The 18,165-nt window shown below is 42.1% G+C and overlaps 1 pseudogene; it reads left to right on the top strand.

Annotated features, from left to right (window-relative positions):
* Positions 1-11,872, top strand: part of LOC132891409 (thioredoxin domain-containing protein 6-like) — a 148,295-nt pseudogene extending 136,423 nt beyond the window's left edge.
* Positions 11,873-18,165: the final 6,293 nt, after the last annotated feature.

The following is an 18,165-nucleotide window of genomic DNA, read 5'->3' as shown; positions in this document are numbered from 1 at the left end:
TTTGAGACAATAAACCGTGAGTGGTTTATTGGGTTGTGTAAAAGAAAATCCGCCTAAGTGACGACTGGGTAATGGCTCACCTACTTGAGTGAGGGAAGTACGGGTGCGTGTTTCGATGGATTCACGTTCAGCGATTTGTAACTGGGAAAGAATTGAATCTTGCTCCCTTTGTTCTACGTGAACAACTGGCCCGTCGTAGAAATGGGATAGAGAGCTTCGATCACAAAGTGATCCACCACATGAAGGATGCCAAAGCGTGGATCACCCGTTGGTATCTTGCACTCCAGCCATTTAAATTCGAGGTGGTCCAAAGGCCGGGGGCACAGATGGCGGTGGCAGACTTCCTCTCCCATCGGGGGGGGGGGGTTGGCTTCAGGCTGGATGGCTCCGCGGTCTGAGTTGGGCGGTGGGGGTATGTGGCAGCGGGGGCATGGCTGAGCGGCGGTCTGTGAATGGAGGGCGGAGTCAGTCAGGGAAGGTGAATGGTCGTGTCACTACACCTGTTGTCAATTAACGTGTGTTTGTGTGTCTCTTCCAGTGACCGCGTCCTATAACAGGAGAGTGAGAAGGGGAGGTCGGGGCCGAGGGCTCGATAATAGCCTGTGTGTGTGAGAGAGAGAGTTTGAGCTGTGTGCTGAAAAGCAGCAATAAAGCAATTCAGAACGCAAATAACCGCCTGCCATGCTTCTGTGCTCCACCCACATCAAGGTCTCGCTACAATGACCAAGTCTAATATTTTTGTCTCATTTGTTTAACTGGGTTCTCTTTATCTACTTTTAGGACTTGTGTGAAAATCTGATGATGTTTTAGGTCGTATTTATGCAGAAATATAGAAAATTCTAAAGGGTTCACAAACTTTCAAGCACCACTGTGTACGTAACCAATAGTTTGAGCAAAATGATTTAACACAGAGTTTTTAACTGTAGAATCCAGACTGTTGAATAATTTAGCAGCAGAATATTTGAAGGCTCTATAACCAGACCCGGATGATCTTTGGACCATGTGAATGTTAGATTTATTTCTAGTGTTATAGTTATGCCCTTCAGAATTCACTGCAAAAAATAAAAATCTTAGGAAGTTTATTTGTCTATTTTCAAGTCAAAACATCTAGCCACCCTTATTATAAGACATAATTGCCCAACAAGCAAAACCTCATTTAGCTAGAAAGGCTGGTTTTTAGACAGTCCATCTTGAAAATCTTGTATAGACAAAATGTCTTGAAAAAGTCTTACTTTAAGAAATCTTACCAAGTCAAATTTGACTAGTTCCATTGGCAGATTTTTTTCACCTGATTCAAGCAAATATGCTTTGTTTTAATCTTTTATTTCTTATTTTTGAAAGGCCGTTTTTTGCAGTGTTGCAGATAAACATGTTCCTGAGGTATGATGGGCAAAATCCTTTCAAGCATTTGGATACAAATAGGCATTTATGGAACACCTATTGAGTGAACAGCATTTCGTGCTGCAATTTTCAATTTGTGTATTTAGCATTTTTAGCCATTTAGCATTTTTCATTGAGTGAACAGCACTCATAGCTGCCACAGTTTTTCATTATGTCCTCTCCTCTCATTTCAACAGAGCCACTGAGGTAACGTGGTTTGTTTGTTTGTTTGTTTGTTTGTTTGTTTGTCATAAGTTGTGGCCACAAATGAATATTCAGGCCACAAGTTGCTATGTCTATGCCACAAACTAAGTATTTCATGGCCACCAATTATTGGTTAAGTTACATTGTGTAAATTAAGCCCAACATTCCATATGTTGTAAGAATGTTCCACGTAATACACGGCCTCCAAGTAATTATTTAGCAGGGATGAGCAAAAAAGCCTATTCGCTTTGAGAATTTACTTCAGGTGGCCCATGCTAATGGTATATACATACATACATGTTGCAATGCCATTTTTTAAAGCATTATTCCGTCATGTGAAATATTCATCTCCGTGTTTATATTCTTGTGGCCACAATGGTCCAGTTCGATCAATTTCTCTGTCTCACTCGGTTTAAAATAAAACATTTGCCACAAGTTAAGTATTTAGTAGCCAAAAAAAAAAAAAGATTTTGAGAAACTTACTGTGAGCTCAAAATATTCATTCATGGCACCTTCTTTAAAATCAACACCATGTCACCTCACTGACTTTATACATTTCTACATAAAATGAAAGACGAACTGAGGATAGCAGGGCCAGAGACTACACAAGAGACGATGCAAATTTTAAAACCCAATGTGAGGAGGTGAGGACCTCCTCACATTGGACCTCCTCGCACTGCAGTAATTACATCCACATGCCATCGAAATAATATAAAAGGGCTCCAAATATCTTATGGAACAATATGAGAGAGATCAGGAAGAGCAGATGTGTGCTTTTAGTGAGACGACCCCATATTGTTTTCACAGATATAACAGTATGCATCCTGTGCTTATCATCAGCTTCCCCTTCTCTCTGCACGCACTGAGAACCAGCAGTCTCACTTATCTGTTCTTTCTTTCTTTCTTTCTTTCTTTCTTTCTTTCTTTCTCTTGTGCTTTCTCTTTTCACCTATTCCAGCACACAGACTGGAGTGTGTTTGCTGCCCAAACCACCCCAAACTCTAACTAATGTTGACACATACACCAACTCTGTCCTGGAACACAATAATTGCACTGGTCGAACACCAGAGATGCAACAGGCACAACCCATGTAGAGAGACCTCCACAATTACTGGAACCCCTTGTAAAGATTAGCCAAAAGGTTTAAAAAAAATAAATTAAAAATCCACCGTTTGGTGAAGTCGCTTCATCTCACTTCTCATTTATCGAAATAAATGCCCATCCATCCTCTGTAGCCACTTATCCTGTTCTACAGGGTCGCAGGCAAGCTGGAGCCTACCCCAGCTGACTATGGGTGAGAGGCAGGGTACACCCTGAACAAGTCACCAGGTTATCGCAGGGCTGACACAGAGACAACCATCCACACGTGCGCACACTCCCACCTACGGTCAATTTAGTCACCAGTTAACCTAACCTGCATGTCTTTGGACTGTGGGGGAAACCAGAGGAAACCCACGCAAACAGGGAGAACACGCAAACTCTGCACAGAAAGGCCCTTGCCAGCCACTGGGCTTGAACCCAGGACCTTCTTGCTGTGAGGCACCAGTGCTTACCACTACACCACCGTGCCACCTGAAATACATATATTCAGAGAAAAACAAATCCCTCAAAGTATTTTCAATGAAAATATGTGCCACTATTAAGATTTCACAGTTGGGATCAGGTTCTACTCATTATAGCCACCCTTCTTTTTACATCAAACCCACCCTGAGTGTGTGTTGCCAAAAAGCCCCATTATCGTTCCATCAGACCAGTGAACACTGGTCCAGTCAAAGCTGCAGTAGCGTTTCACAAACTTCAGGCGCTCATGTCCGTGGTTAACTGACAGAAAATACTTTTCTGGAACCTTCCAAATAATCTGTTGGCATGAAGGTGCCAACACCTGATGGGGGTTTTGGAGATTTGGAAAGCCCAAGATTTTTTTTTTTTAACCTAACCCTATCCTCCTCACTATATGTGGGGGCAAAATACACTCCGGTCCTCTTCCAGGTGAGTTTGTAACAGTTCCAGTTGGTGCCCATTTTATTATTGCTCTAACAGTAGAAATGGACATTTGCAGGGGTGTTATTTACAGTTGAACTCAAAATTATTAGCCCCCCTTGTGGAATTGAACATAATTCTTGATTTCTCCATGAAAATGACCATTGACAACAAATGTTTTTATTCTTGAAATAAATGCACTATGAAGACATTGTCCAACAAGTTTCATTACGATATCTTATCACACTGAGTTTCAACCAAAAACAGCAAAAGTGAGATGTTCAGAATTATTAGCCCCCTGACCATTAGTAGTCAATTGTGTACCCTTTTTGACCCACAACTGACAACAACCTCTTGGAATAGTTTTTCACTAGTTTGGCACAGGTCTCCTGAGGAATTTTGGCCCATTCCTCCATTGCAAACTGTTCCAACTGGCCCAAATTGGATGGTTTTCGTGCATGGACGTTCTTTTTCAGCACTTGCCACAGGTTTTCTATTGGATTGAGATCTGGGCTCTGTGCAGGCCACTGTATGACGTTGGTCTTGGTATCCTTGAAGTATTGCTGGACTATTTTAGATGTATGCTTTGGGTCGTTATCTTGCTGGAAGACCCAACGACGACCTAAGCGCAAAGTGAGAGCAGACTTCTGCATGTTTTCCTTCAGTATTTTTAGGTAATCTTCCTTTTTCATGGTGCCATGCACCCGAACCAGACTGCCTGTACCTGAGGCTGCAAAACAGCCCCACAGCATGATGCTGCCACCACCATGTTTAACTGTGGGAACTGTGTTCACAGGGTTGAAGGCCTCTCCCTTTCTTCGCCATACATAGGCAATGTCCATATGCCCAAACAGCTCCAATTTCGTCTCATCTGACCAAAGCACAGACTTCCAAAACTCATCTTTCTTCTTCAAGTACTCACGGGCAAACTTTAGTCGGGCTTTGATGTGACGATGTTTTAGTAAGGGGGTTCTTCTGGGACAATAGCCCCGAAGCCCATTCCGATGAAGAGCCCTCACAACAGTGTGCCTTGACACACAAACTCCAGAAGAGGCCAGGTCAGCAACAATTTCCTTTGCAGATGTATGGGGCTCTTTACGGACATCTCTGACAATTTTTCTTTCCAGAGTTCTTGAGATCTTACACTTGCGTCCACGACCAGGTTTGTTCTTAACCGAATTTGTCTCCTTGTACTTGGCAATGATGCACCGAACTGCAGTTCTGGAGACTGTAAACCTCTTCGAAATGGCAGTGTAGCCTTGGCCCTTGTCATGAGCTTCCACAATCTTTTGTCAGAGTTCAAGACTTATTTCTTTAGTCTTCGGCATTGTGACAAATAGCAATCCTCCTCATTCATTCAAATGCCCTGTTCCTTGGAGTCCTTTTAAACTGTTGAATGGAGCCAATTGACTACAGGTGTTGCTAGGAAGCCAATTGATTGCACAGGTGTTGTTTAAAAGCTGATTGGTTAATTAACTGTTTTAAAAGCAAGAATCCACATGGGGGCTAATATTTTTGACCAACTCATTTTTACCATATTTCATATAAAGACAGCCTAAAACTAATTTCATACTCCAAAATGCACCACAAACATCTGAATAGTACTGGTGATTGTGTATATCAATTTTTATCAATGCTTTAAACATTTAGAGGATATTTGGGAAAATATTCCAAAATTTAAGGGGGGCTAATAATTGAGTTCAACTGTACCATTCCCTGACTTATGGTCAACACACTTCCCTCATTTGGTCTGTGTTTCTCTTATCTTTCCCATGTTGGATTTTTTCTTAAGTGCACTACTTTCTCTTCTCAACAGAAAACACAATCTGGACCCTTCCTAACTGACAGCTTGGTCTTTAATCTAGATTTGAATCTGCCAACAGCAGGAGCATTTTAATGTCCTCTGGGAGTTGGTTCCATAGCTGTACTGCATAGTAGCTAAAAGCTGCTTCACCACACTAACAGATGTAACACACTAAACCATGTACAATGTTAACACAAACCTAAAACATGAACAAAATTTGACTAAAAAGGTACATTTACCATGCATCAGGGCAAAAGTTCAGCTTGAACATGCAAAGAAAATCCTTACTTGAAATTGCATCATGTTCAATAATGGAGTCTAAAATCTGTCCACCATTGTATATTGAGAGCAAAATATCCAAAAGTTGCTTCATAATTTATATGAAGCTACAGCATAGTAATTCTGAAAGTCAGTCACTGCTCTCCTGGAGGGGTTGTCCAATTCTTATCTATACACAGCTATCATCTGACCAAGTTACACTGCATGTTCAAGACACAATTAAGCCACTTTTGGGAATTGGCTCCACCCAGTGGAGGTTATGGCTCAGTGCACTACATTGTTAAACCCTCTTCAGCGTGGAATACTGCTATTAAAGGTCATATTCTGGACCAATTTCAAGTTGCTTTATATATATATATATAAAAAAAAAAAGCATGTCCCTTTACACTCAACCAGAAGGGTAATTTTGTACAAGGCCATCTGTCTACAGCACAGGAATCCCAAGGGAGTCTGGAGCCTGAATCATGAGGTTATCTGCAGAAGCACGAGCTTTGCACAGTACAAGTGCACAGCCTGTGTAGACCAAGCACTCATTTCTCTGTCTGGTCTTTTGGAAAACTATGGAGTACTAATCCCATCAAGATGTGTTGCTACACCCTACAATACATCTGTTCACCATTTTAGTAATTACATAACATTGAAATTTGCAGAAAACCACCAGGTCATTTTCTCAAGCCAGCACTGACGTAGGATTCAGAGGGAGGAGTCCCACAGATGACTGATTTTCGTGAAATGTTTGCCGTGAAATCCAAATGGCAAGTTTTCAGAGGCAAATGGCTTGATTTCAACTGAGTTTCTCTGGTATTGCACAAGGTTTAAAAAAAACCCTCACTGCACAGTGTTACATATTTGACCAAAGTTTAATATAAAATAGGAGAATTACATTGATCTTTTATATGATCTACTATAATAAATAACTGAAAAGACAACTGCTAAGCATTCTGAAGTGTTTATTAGAAGTTTCCATTACAATTTGGCATCCCTGGGTGGGCCCTACGCGTCTGATCCTCGGACGACGGGACACTCCCAAGGCCACGGTGCAGAACTGAGAACTCTGACAAGAGACCAGACCGTCAGGGCTCACCGAACCAATAAGTGATAACTTTGCATTCTTGTGTAAAGAAATTAGTGGAAACAGTATTTAAAGACTGATATAAGAGATGGACAGAAGTTGTCCCAGTCAAGGAAGACTGATATAAGAGATGGACAGAAGTTTGTCTGAGCCCAGGAGGACTGCTAAGCTGTGGTACCATCAATATGTTTGCAGAAACGGATAAAACACAATTTTGAGACAATAAACCGTGAGTGGTTTATTGGGTTGTGTAAGAGAAAATCCGCCTAAGTGACGACTGGGTAATGGCTCACCTACTTGAGTGAGGGAAGTACGGGTGCGTGTTTCAACGGATTCACGTTCAGCAGTTCGTAACTGGGAAAGAATTGAATCTTGCTCCCTTTGTTCTGCGTGAACAACTGGCCCGTCGTAGAAACGGGATAGAGAGGTTCGATCACGAAGTGATCCACCGCATGATGGATGCCAACGCGTGGATCACCCGTTGGTATCTTGCACTCCAGCCATTTAAATTCGAGGTGGTCCAAAGGCCGGGGGCACAGATGGCGGTGGCAGACTTCCTCTCCCGTCGGGGAGGAGTCGGCTTCAGGCTGGATGGCTCCCCGGTCTGAGTCAGGCGGTGGGGGTATGTGGCAGCAGGGGCGTGGCTAAGCATCGGTCTGTGAATGGAGGGTGGAGTCAGGGAAGGTGAGTGGTCATGTCATTACACCTGTTGTCAATTAACATGTGTTTGTGTGTCTCTTCCAGTGACCGCGTCCTATAAAAGGAGAGTGAGAAGGGGAGGTCGGGGCCGAGGGCTCGATAATAGCCTGTGTGTGTGAGAGAGAGAGTTTGAGCTGTGTGCTGAAAAGAAGCAATAAAGCAATTCAGAACGCAAATAACCGCCTGCCGTGCTTCTGTGCTCCACCCACATCAAGGTCTCACTACAATGACCGAGTATAATATTTTTGTCTCATTTGTTTAACTGGGTTCTCTTTATCTACTTTTAGGACTTGTGTGAAAATCTGATGATGTTTTAGGTCGTATTTATGCAGAAATATCGATAATTCTAAAGGGCTCACAAACTTTCAAGCACCACTGTATACGTAACCAATAGTTTGAGCAAAATGATTTAACGCAGAGTTTTTAACTATAGAATCCAGACTGTTGAATAATTTAGCAGCAGAATATTTGAAGGCTCTATAACCAGGCCCGGATGATATTTGGACCATGTGAATGTTAGATTTATTTCTAGTGTTATAGTTATGCCCTTCAGAATTGCGGATAAACATGTTCCTGAGGTATGATGGGCAAAATCCTTTCAAGCATTTGGATACAAATAGGCATTTATGGAACACCTATTGAGTGAACAGCATTTCGTGCTGCAATTTTCAATTTGTGTATTTAGCATTTTTTATTGAGTGAACAGCACTCATAGCTGCCACAGTTTTTCATTATGTCCTCTCCTCTCATTTCAACAGAGCCACTGAGGTAACGTGGTTTGTTTGTTTTGTTTGTTTGTTTTGTAATAAGTTGTGGCCACAAATGAATATTCAGGCCACAAGTTGCTATGTCTATGCCACAAACTAAGTATTTCATGGCCACCAATTATTGGTTAAGTTACATTGTGTAAATTAAGCCCACCATTCCATATGTTGTAAGAATGTTCCACGTAATACACTAACCTGGGCCCGCCCATCCTAAGTGTGACGCAACACGGGGGGCTGTTGCGAGCTTAGTCTGGCAAGGCAAGCTATCTCCAGCTCTTCCAAGCTCCCGAAAAATCGGGAGCCAATCAACTTTGAGCACCTCCAACGGCCCTGGGCGTGTTCAAGGCAGTGACGTAGTAGAACTGCGACTGGAAGCCATAGATTGTTTACAGAATCTATGCCGGAAGCGCTTCATTCACTAGAAACATTACGAACATGGAGCAGCGGCAAGCCTTTGACACAGCGGTAGATGCTGTATTGAAAGCATTCAACTGGAAGTTCTCATTGAAAACGGAGCAAAGAGCAGCCCTCGAGGTATTTATCTTCTTCCTGTTACTCAAGCAGTTTCCGTCGGGTCACATACGTCAGAGGAAAGAGTGATGTGATTTGTTTAAGCTTCGTCACAGCCTTTTCTGGCTTCGACCAGTAGCAAACTGAGGCATTTCAGGGAGGCGGGTCAACCATGCACTTTGGGAAACGGTTCGGCTTAATATCTATGCCAGACCAATGCTCGCAGAGCTTTGAAGTTGCGTTAGCCAGACTAGTAATACACGGCCTCCAAGTAATTATTTAGCAGGGATGAGCAAAAAAGCCTATTCGCTTTGAGAATTTACTTCAGGTGGCCCATGCTAATGGTATATACATACATACTGTACATGTTGCAATGCCATTTTTTTTAAAGCATTATTCCGTCATGTGAAATATTCATCTCCGTGTTTATATTCCTGTGGCCACAATGGGCCAATTCGATCAATTTCTCTGTCTCACTCGGTTTAAAATAAAACATTTGCCACAAGTTAAGTATTTAGTAGCCAAAAAAAAAAAAAAAGATTTTGAGAAACTTACTGTGAGCTCAAAATATTCATTCATGGCACCTTCTTTAAAATCAACACCATGTCACCTCACTGGCTTTATACATTTCTACATAAAATGAAAGACGAACTGAGGATAGCAGGGCCAGAGACTACACAAGAGACGATGCAAATTTTAAAACCCAATGTGAGGAGGTGAGGACCTCCTCACATTGGACCTCCTCGCACTGCAGTAATTACATCCACATGCCATCGAAATAATATAAAAGGGCTCCAAATATCTTATGGAACAATATGAGAGAGATCAGGAAGAGCAGATGTGTGCTTTTAGTGAGACGACCCCATATTGTTTTCACAGATATAACAGTATGCATCCTGTGCTTATCATCAGCTTCCCCTTCTCTCTGCACGCACTGAGAATCAGCAGTCTCACTTATCTGTTCTTCTTATTTCTTTATTTCTTTTTCTTGTGCTTTCTCTTTTCTCTGTGTCTCTGTCCAGTGTTGTTTTTTTTTTGTCTAACTACACCTCTCAAAATTGTTTTTCTCAAATTTTCTCACTACCTCCTTGCACTTCTGTCTTCTTCCATGATTTCTCTCTTGGGTCACTTTTCTTTCTCCCTCTCTCCATGCATCACCTGATCCTTCAACACCAGCTCCATAGTCAAGAAAGCCCAGCAGCATCTCTACTTCCTACAGAGGCTGAGGAAAACCCATCTCCCATCACCCATCCTCACAATGTTCTACAGAGGGACGAGAGAGCATTCTGAGCAGCTGCATCACGGTCTGGTTTGGGAACTGCACTGTCTCGGATCACAAGACCCTACAGCAGATAGTGAGGACAGCTGAGAAGATCATCGGAGGCTCTCTTCCCTCCATCACAGACATCACATCACTCTCCACGGTCGCCGCTTTTAACCCCCAGTGTGACAAGCAGGTGCGCGACCAGCGCCATCGTGGCTGCAGGAACCAGCTGCTTGCTTGCGCTGGGTTACCTCTTCCTCTGCCCCCCGATCACCCCCACCCTCTCCCCCCTCAAGTCCCGAGTTTTCATGTTGTAAAGTGTACTGTGTTATTTGTGCTTATGTGCTGAGGTGTTTTTTTTTTTTTTGATGTTCCCACACTGTACTCCCCACAGGAGCATAGTGTGGGGGTTGCTTTTTTCTCCTCCCCTCTCCTCATGTTCTCCGTATTTTTTTTTTCTTTTCATCCCTATCTGTGAAGAATCTCAGTCATCCAGGTGCATAGTAATCTGTGGTTGGTTGAAGAGAGCAACTGGACTTGCTTGAAGATTCTTGAAAATGTTTCGCCTCTCATCCTAAAGGCTTCCTCAGTTCTGTCTGACTAACAGGGAGTATCCAGTATTTATCCTCTCATGGATCATCGTAGAATCCGAATCAGAATGCTGATGGCTGCATTGTAGGTGGCTGATAAAAGATGTCATAGACACCCACCTCTGTTCAGTGATGGCCGTTCCAGGTTGACAAAAATGAACGATCCTCTCTGGCTAAGATGTCTGCCAGTTTTCTGGAAGTCCTCTCATACTCCCGCACCAGTCGAAGGGATCTCATCCCAAAGTGCGTAGAAACATATCTGTGAAGAATCTCAGTCATCCAGGTACATAGTAATCTGTGGTTGGTAGAAGAGAGCAACTGGACCTGCTTGAAGATTCTTTTCATCCCTGTCTTCTTGTCCTGTCTACTCCCCCTCTGTCAATCGTATGTATGTGTATATGTAAGGACGGGTTGATGGTTAATTTCGCTGGCACTGACTAGTGACAATAAAGGGTTCATTCATTCATTCATTCATTTACACCACACGCTGCATCCGGAAAGCCACTAGCATCGTGGCCGACCCCACACAACCCTCACACAATCTCTTCACCCTCCTGCCATCTGGAAAAAGATACCGAAACATTCAGGCTTTCACAGCCAGATTCTGTAACAGTTTCTTCCCACATGACATCAGACTCCTCAACTCTGAGGGACTGGACTGATTCTCACGGACTGTTGAACACACCACTCACGCTGTAGTCTCTGCACAGTGGACAATAATGCGCTATTGCTTACAATGCTTACAATGTCTCTCTCACACACAAGGTTTACATTTCTTTTCATATACTACCTCAATCTGCACACTCAACTCTGCACTTTATGTTGTTTGTGTCGTTTATTGTCCGTTTATTGTCTGTCTATTGTGTCATTTACTGTCTGCAGTGTTGCACTCGTTGCATTCTTGCACTTTGTGTGTTCTAGACTGTAGTCCTGTGATGTTTAATGTAGTACTATAGTCCTGGAGAAATGTAGTTTCATTTTTACTGTGTACTGTATATGGTTGAAATAACAAATAAAAAGACCTTGATCTTGACCTCTTTTTCTTCTCCCTTGATTTCACCCTCACTGACCATCTTTCTCTTTTTCTCCCCCAGTCTGCGAGCACAGTATGGAACTGAGGATCTCTTCAAGGCTCTTCATGGCAGTCGTGATAGTGAGGAGGCTGGTAGGGAGCTGGTCGTCTTCTTCCCCAACTTCGGACCTCCAGAACCAGAACTGATGCCTGTGGAGAGGACGCTGGCACTCATTCAGCCTGATGCAGCCAGAGAAAACAGAGGCATGTGTCAGAAACATGTCTACTTGCATGGAAATACAAAAATCTGAAGGGATTCAATGAAGGATGCACATTTCCAGGCTTTCTCCTTGCTCCTCCTTCTATGCCACTTTCTAAGGAGAAAATTAAACATTTTATACAGAAAAATGTTAACATCCAGTCAGCTGTAGAGTCTAGCTCATTACTATAAGCAACAGTACTGGTTATACATGTGATACTCTGAAAGAACAAGAAAACAGGAAGTGAAATGATGTGAATGACTTCTAACTGAAATCCTGAAAATTCTACAAATAGTTCACACTTTCTCTAAAACTTCTGGCCGAAACATAAATTTGAACAAATGTGAGCTAATGCCAATTCATCAGTGTTGTTTAACAGAGGCAAACAACATTTCTATAAAATCCACAGTGAAGTACTTGGGTTTATATATTTCCAATGATTCAACTGAACGTGAAAATAAGAATGTGTGGAAGGTTGTTGATGAATGTCAAACCAGACGAAACATGGTTATTGAGAGACAGTAGTTTATTGAGTAGAATCTTTCTCACTAAAATGGAGAGCATTTCAAGGTGTATTTTGATTAAATTTTCTTCTGAACAACAAGACCTTCTGGTACCACATCCCCAGCAATTTTTTAAGAGAAAGTGTAGTATAGAATTGTTCATTCGCTGTGATTTCTCTATTCAAAATATGCCAATTAATTATATCTCTTTCACCAGCAGGTTGTGTTATATTGGAAACTTTTGGGTATTTCACCCCTCATAACACACCAATAAGGAACAATAGATATATTACTGTGAAGAGGAAAGTGCTGTTCAATGAGGACTGGATGGAGAAAGGCATTTGATCAGTGTTACACTTAGTTGATAAAAGTGGCTATATTTTGTCGTATGAAAATGTTTTGTCTTAAATATGACACAATCTGCAATTATAATACTTTCAAATCTACAACCCCGATTCCAAAAAAGTTGGGACAAAGTACAAATTGTAAATAAAAACAGAATGCAATAATTTACAAATCTCAAAAACTGATATTGTATTCACAATAGAACATAGACAACATATCAAATGTTGAAAGTGAGACATTTTGAAATTTTATGCCAAATATTGGCTCATTTGAAATTTCATGACAGCAACACATCTCAAAAAAGTTGGGACAGGGGCAATAAGAGGCTGGAAAAGTTAAAGGTACAAAAAAGGAACAACTGGAGGACCAAATTGCAACTCATTAGGTCAACTGGCAATAGGTCATTAACATGACTGGGTATAAAAAGAGCATCTTGGAGTGGCAGCGGCTCTCAGAAGTAAAGATGGGAAAAGGATCACCAATCCCCCTAATTCTGCGCCGACAAATAGTGGAGCAATCTCAGAAAGGAGTTCGACAGTGTAAAATTGCAAAGAGTTTGAACATATCATCATCTCCAGTGCATAATATCATCAAAAGATTCAGAGAATCTGGAAGAATCTCTGTGCGTAAGGGTCAAGGCCGGAAAACCATACTGGGTGCCCGTGATCTTCGGGCCCTTAGACAGCACTGCATCACATACAGGCATGCTTCTGTATTGGAAATCACAAAATGGGCTCAGGAATATTTCCAGAGAACATTATCTGTGAACACAATTCACCGTGCCATCCGCCATTGTCAGCTAAAACTCTATAGTTCAAAGAAGAAGCCGTATCTAAATATGATCCAGAAGCGCAGACGTCTTCTCTGGGCCAAGGCTCATTTAAAATGGACTGTGGCAAAGTGGAAAACTGTTCTGTGGTCAGACGAATCAAAATGTGAAGTTCTTTATGGAAATCAGGGATGCCGTGTCATTCGGACTAAAGAGGAGAAGGACGACCCAAGTTGTTATCAGCGCTCAGTTCAGAAGCCTGCATCTCTGATGGTATGGGGTTGCATTAGTGCATGTGGCATGGGCAGCTTACACGTCTGGAAAGACACCATCAATGCTGAAAGGTATATCCAGGTTCTAGAGCAACATATGCTCCCATCCAGACGACGTCTCTTTCAGGGAAGACCTTGCATTTTCCAACATGACAATGCCAAACCACATACTGCATCAATTGCAGCATCATGGCTGCGTAGTAGAAGGGTCCGGGTACTGAACTGGCCAGCCTGCAGTCCAGATCTTTCACCCATAGAAAACATTTGGCGCATCATAAAACGGAAGATACGACAAAAAAGACCTAAGACAGTTGAGCAACTAGAATCCTACATTAGACAAGAATGGGTTAACATTCCTCTCCCTAAACTTGAGCAGCTTGTCTCCTCAGTCCCCAGACGTTTACAGACTGTTGTAAAGAGAAAAGGGGATGTCTCACAGTGGGAAACATGGCCTTGTCCCAACTTTTTTGAGATGTGTTGTTGTCATGAAATTTAAAATCACCTAATTTTTCTCTTTAAATGATACATTTTCTCAGTTTAAACATTTGATATGTCATCTGTGTTCTATTCTGAATAAAATATGGAATTTTGAAACTTCCACATCATTGCATTCCGTTTTTATTTACAATTTGTACTTTGTCCCAACTTTTTTGGAATCGGGGTTGTATAACTAATGCCATCCCCAATTCTATTAAATGTTTAATTTGAGGGAACTTGGCATATTCTCCCCGATCACACCTTGTCTCCCACAACTTTTCACTGGAGGGCTTGTTTTTAATGAGCCCCCCCCCCAAAAAAAAAAAAAATAGAATATTTGTTTAACAACATGTTGTACCCCATTTCTTATAGAACTTCCATCTTGAAATTTTACTCAGAAATAACGGTTCATATTTTACAAAGAAAATATTTACAATTCCTGATAAATCCCAAAGCCAGAGAAATACATTTTAAAACCCTAAATGGAGGAGTGTACTGTACCATCCAGTGATCTGTTGTGACATCAGTTAATTATTGAAACCAGGAATTGTGTGTTTTGTGAAAATAATGAAACCTCTGATCACTTATTTTTGCAGTGTATGTCTGCAGAAGATTTGGGGCTGGACGGGCATGACTGGCTTGACCTGAAGGTTTTTCAGTTGGAAAACTTTACTCAAAAGGACATTATTTACAGACAACAGGAAAGATGACTTTTTGGTGAATATCATTATTATCTTCTGTAAGTTCTATATCCACAGATTGAAGTACATGAAGGTAAAACCCAGGTGTTGTGGATTTCATAATGAGTTTCTTTCTTACATTAAAGCCATTCAGGTCACGAAAACAGAAAATGCAATTAAACTCATCTCATTATCTCTAACCGCTTTATCCTGTTCTACAGGGTCGCAGGCGAGCTGGATCCTATCCCAGCTGACTACGGGCGAAAGGCGGGGTTCACCCTGGACAAGTCTCCAGGTCATCACAGGGCTGACACATAGACACAGACAACCATTCACACTCACATTCACACCTACGCTCAATTTAGAGTCACCAGTTAACCTAACCTGCATGTCTTTGGACTGTGGGGGAAACCGGCGCACCCGGAGGAAACCCACGCGGACACGGGGAGAACATGCAAACTCCACACAGAAAGGCCCTCGCCGGCCACGGGGCTCGAACCCAGGACCTTCTTTCTGTGAGGCGACAGCGCTAACCACTACACCACCGTGCCACCATGCAATGAAACTTTTAAACATAATTGAAGAGGATGAAAAAGCCTGAGCCTCATAAATGTGTTTTTCTTTTGTTTGTTTGTTTGATTGTATTTTATATGCACCTGTTCCTTATGATCTGAAGGAAATGTTAGTGCCAAGTTGTTTGTATATGGGTCCGTCTCAGAAACTGGTCTCTCATTTGGGACATTATGGTCAAAAAATAAATTTTCTAATTTTACTTTTTTTTTTTGCATTTACCTAACACTCAATGTTTCTTTTGTTGTGTTTAAAGGTCCCAGTGGCATGGTGGTTTGTTGATGCTTTAAACGGGCTCATGGAGGTTTCCGGATGTTATATCCACAGCCTTTCTCGAAATGAACCCTCAGCACGTAGATATAGCCTCCTGGGAGAAAGCCCCATTTCAGCCCTTTTCCCAGTCCATTGTTTTGCTAATGAGAAGCATGGAGGCGGGGAAGGGTAGAGGGTGGGGGCGGGGCTTGACCAAGCTGCAGGCATGCTACCTAGTAGTATAGTATAGTGTAGTATAGTGTTTGCGTGCACACACATACTCGCTGCTATCAGCGCCTGTAGCCACGCTGCTAAGACAAAACCCCGTTCTCCCTCGGACTCCTTTCATAAACTCAACGTGACACAGAGAACTGAGAGTGTTCGGAGTGGTAGTTTACGAACGTATAATACCCTAGGCTTGAACACGCACTCCATAACCAAAGAGGATAGAAGCAGCAACTACAGCAACATATCGCTTATCCAACAGAAGACATGCATTGCGGAGCAATAGTCAAACATAAGCTCATAAGTTACAGTCAATTTCCAGACTAAACTCAGTTTAACACAGCATGTTGTATGCTTTTTGGTTTTGTAGCGCAGAGTACCTGGCTAACTGCAGGAAGCGGTTAGCTGCACAGCTAATGTAGCCATTGCAAGGCTAACGTGGCACTGATTTTAAAACACGGCAAAACGACTTAACAGTTGTACACTTACTTGTTCGGTGTTTGTGGCTGATGCGGCAGGGATGCTTGGTACGGACCCAGGCTTCAGTGACAGTTGATGTGCAAAACCTGCCCTGTACTGTCCCAAGTTGTGGAAACATTCCTCAGGAAAATGCTTCCGACAAACATACACCGTCTTAGGTAGACTCGACGGCGTATTATTGGAGTAAATAAAATTAAGCCACTGCGTCTTCAGGCGCTCTCCCGTCGGCAGTAAAAACAGACTCCTTTCTGTGTTGTCACATCCATGTACAGCGCAACTTCCATGTTTCGCTCGCTGAGGTGGTGCCATGTTGTTGTGTCCTCTATGGTCTCCTCACTACAAAATTGAAGTGACGTATCTATGGTGGCAACTTTTGAGCTGGGCGGGCAATCCATACAGTGGGTGGGAATCCAGAGGGGGGGGCATGGGGATCATCTCCCTTGCTGACGTAGTAAAGGGAAGAGCCTATCAACACACCATTTTGACGCGCCATTCTCAAATGTTGACAAAGGGTGGGCATAGTTTGGTTTACACATTATGACATTTCTAGCCACTGGGGTGACTTAAGAAGGTCAGAGGAACTCATTTTAACGTTAAAAAAACTCAGAAAGTGAAAATTTCATGCCATGGGACCTTTAATAAGAATGAAGATAGTATCTTGCTTTATCTGGCCTCCACTGTGGAAAATATTTTTGATTACAATTCAAATGCTTTTGTAAAATTGATTTCCATATAAAATAACTACATCATGAAGAATTAAAGCCCCTCCTTCACAGATGAGTGAAAATATTGAATAAATTTCCTCTTTTTGATTGCTTGGGTTAAAAATGCCAAGTTATGATGACTGAATTGATTATTCACTTAAATATGAATAATATGATACAGTGAGTATTTGATATGGCGAAATAGGACACAATGGAAAAATCAAGAACACACCGGAAAGATGAGAATAACGGCGGTGGTAAAAGAACAGCGACTGTACCGGCTGAAGGTCGCGCGGGTCTCTGCTGCGACGCGCGAGCAACGGGACATCACTACCGCACCGGGCGAGGCGGGGGCGGGGCAAAATGACTGGCCGTAGAGTCTATCAAAAGTTCGATCTAAATTGACCATGGTTGCAAAATATTGGCCAAAAATACACAAACACTACGAAATATGAAAGTAAGATGAAAAAGAAACATTCTATTGCCTTATCCTGCAAGACTAAAACAAAATAAAACTGTCAAAACTCACCTTTTCAGCGATGACGTCCGAACAGATCACCCGCGTAACAGAAAGACCGCAGATGGAAGCGCGATCAACTTCTAACTGCTGGAGTGGAAAATTCCATTCTACACATGCAGATTGTTAATGTGTGTCCTTCCCCACACACAAATAACACGCTACGGTAAAAAACAGACCACAACTCATTTTATAGCTCAGAAATTCATACAAGACCAGCTACCATCGTAACATATTCTGTAAGAAACATATTCTATAGCTAACTTTCAGCTTTCGTTTTAAAAAACAACATCGCAGATTTATAACTAAATGTTTATATGGCATAGTGATTTTAAGTTACTACTTTTGGTGAGGTCGTGACCTCGACCCTGAGGCTTTCCGTTTAGATCAAAACATACAATCGTATTGGTTTCGGGTTTGCGGAAAATGGAGTTACAACGGTGATCAAGTATTTTGCATGATGTTTTATTACGGTTATGATTATTCTGTGAGCGCACCAATCCTTAGGTGCATAAAGTTACAACGTAAAATACAATTAGTGATAACTGTA

Source organism: Neoarius graeffei, chromosome 9 (genome assembly GCF_027579695.1).
Source record: "Neoarius graeffei isolate fNeoGra1 chromosome 9, fNeoGra1.pri, whole genome shotgun sequence".
NCBI classification, from domain to species: domain Eukaryota; kingdom Metazoa; phylum Chordata; class Actinopteri; order Siluriformes; family Ariidae; genus Neoarius; species Neoarius graeffei.
Note: the sequence above shows the minus strand (reverse complement) of the source record. Positions and strands in the feature narration are given on the sequence as shown.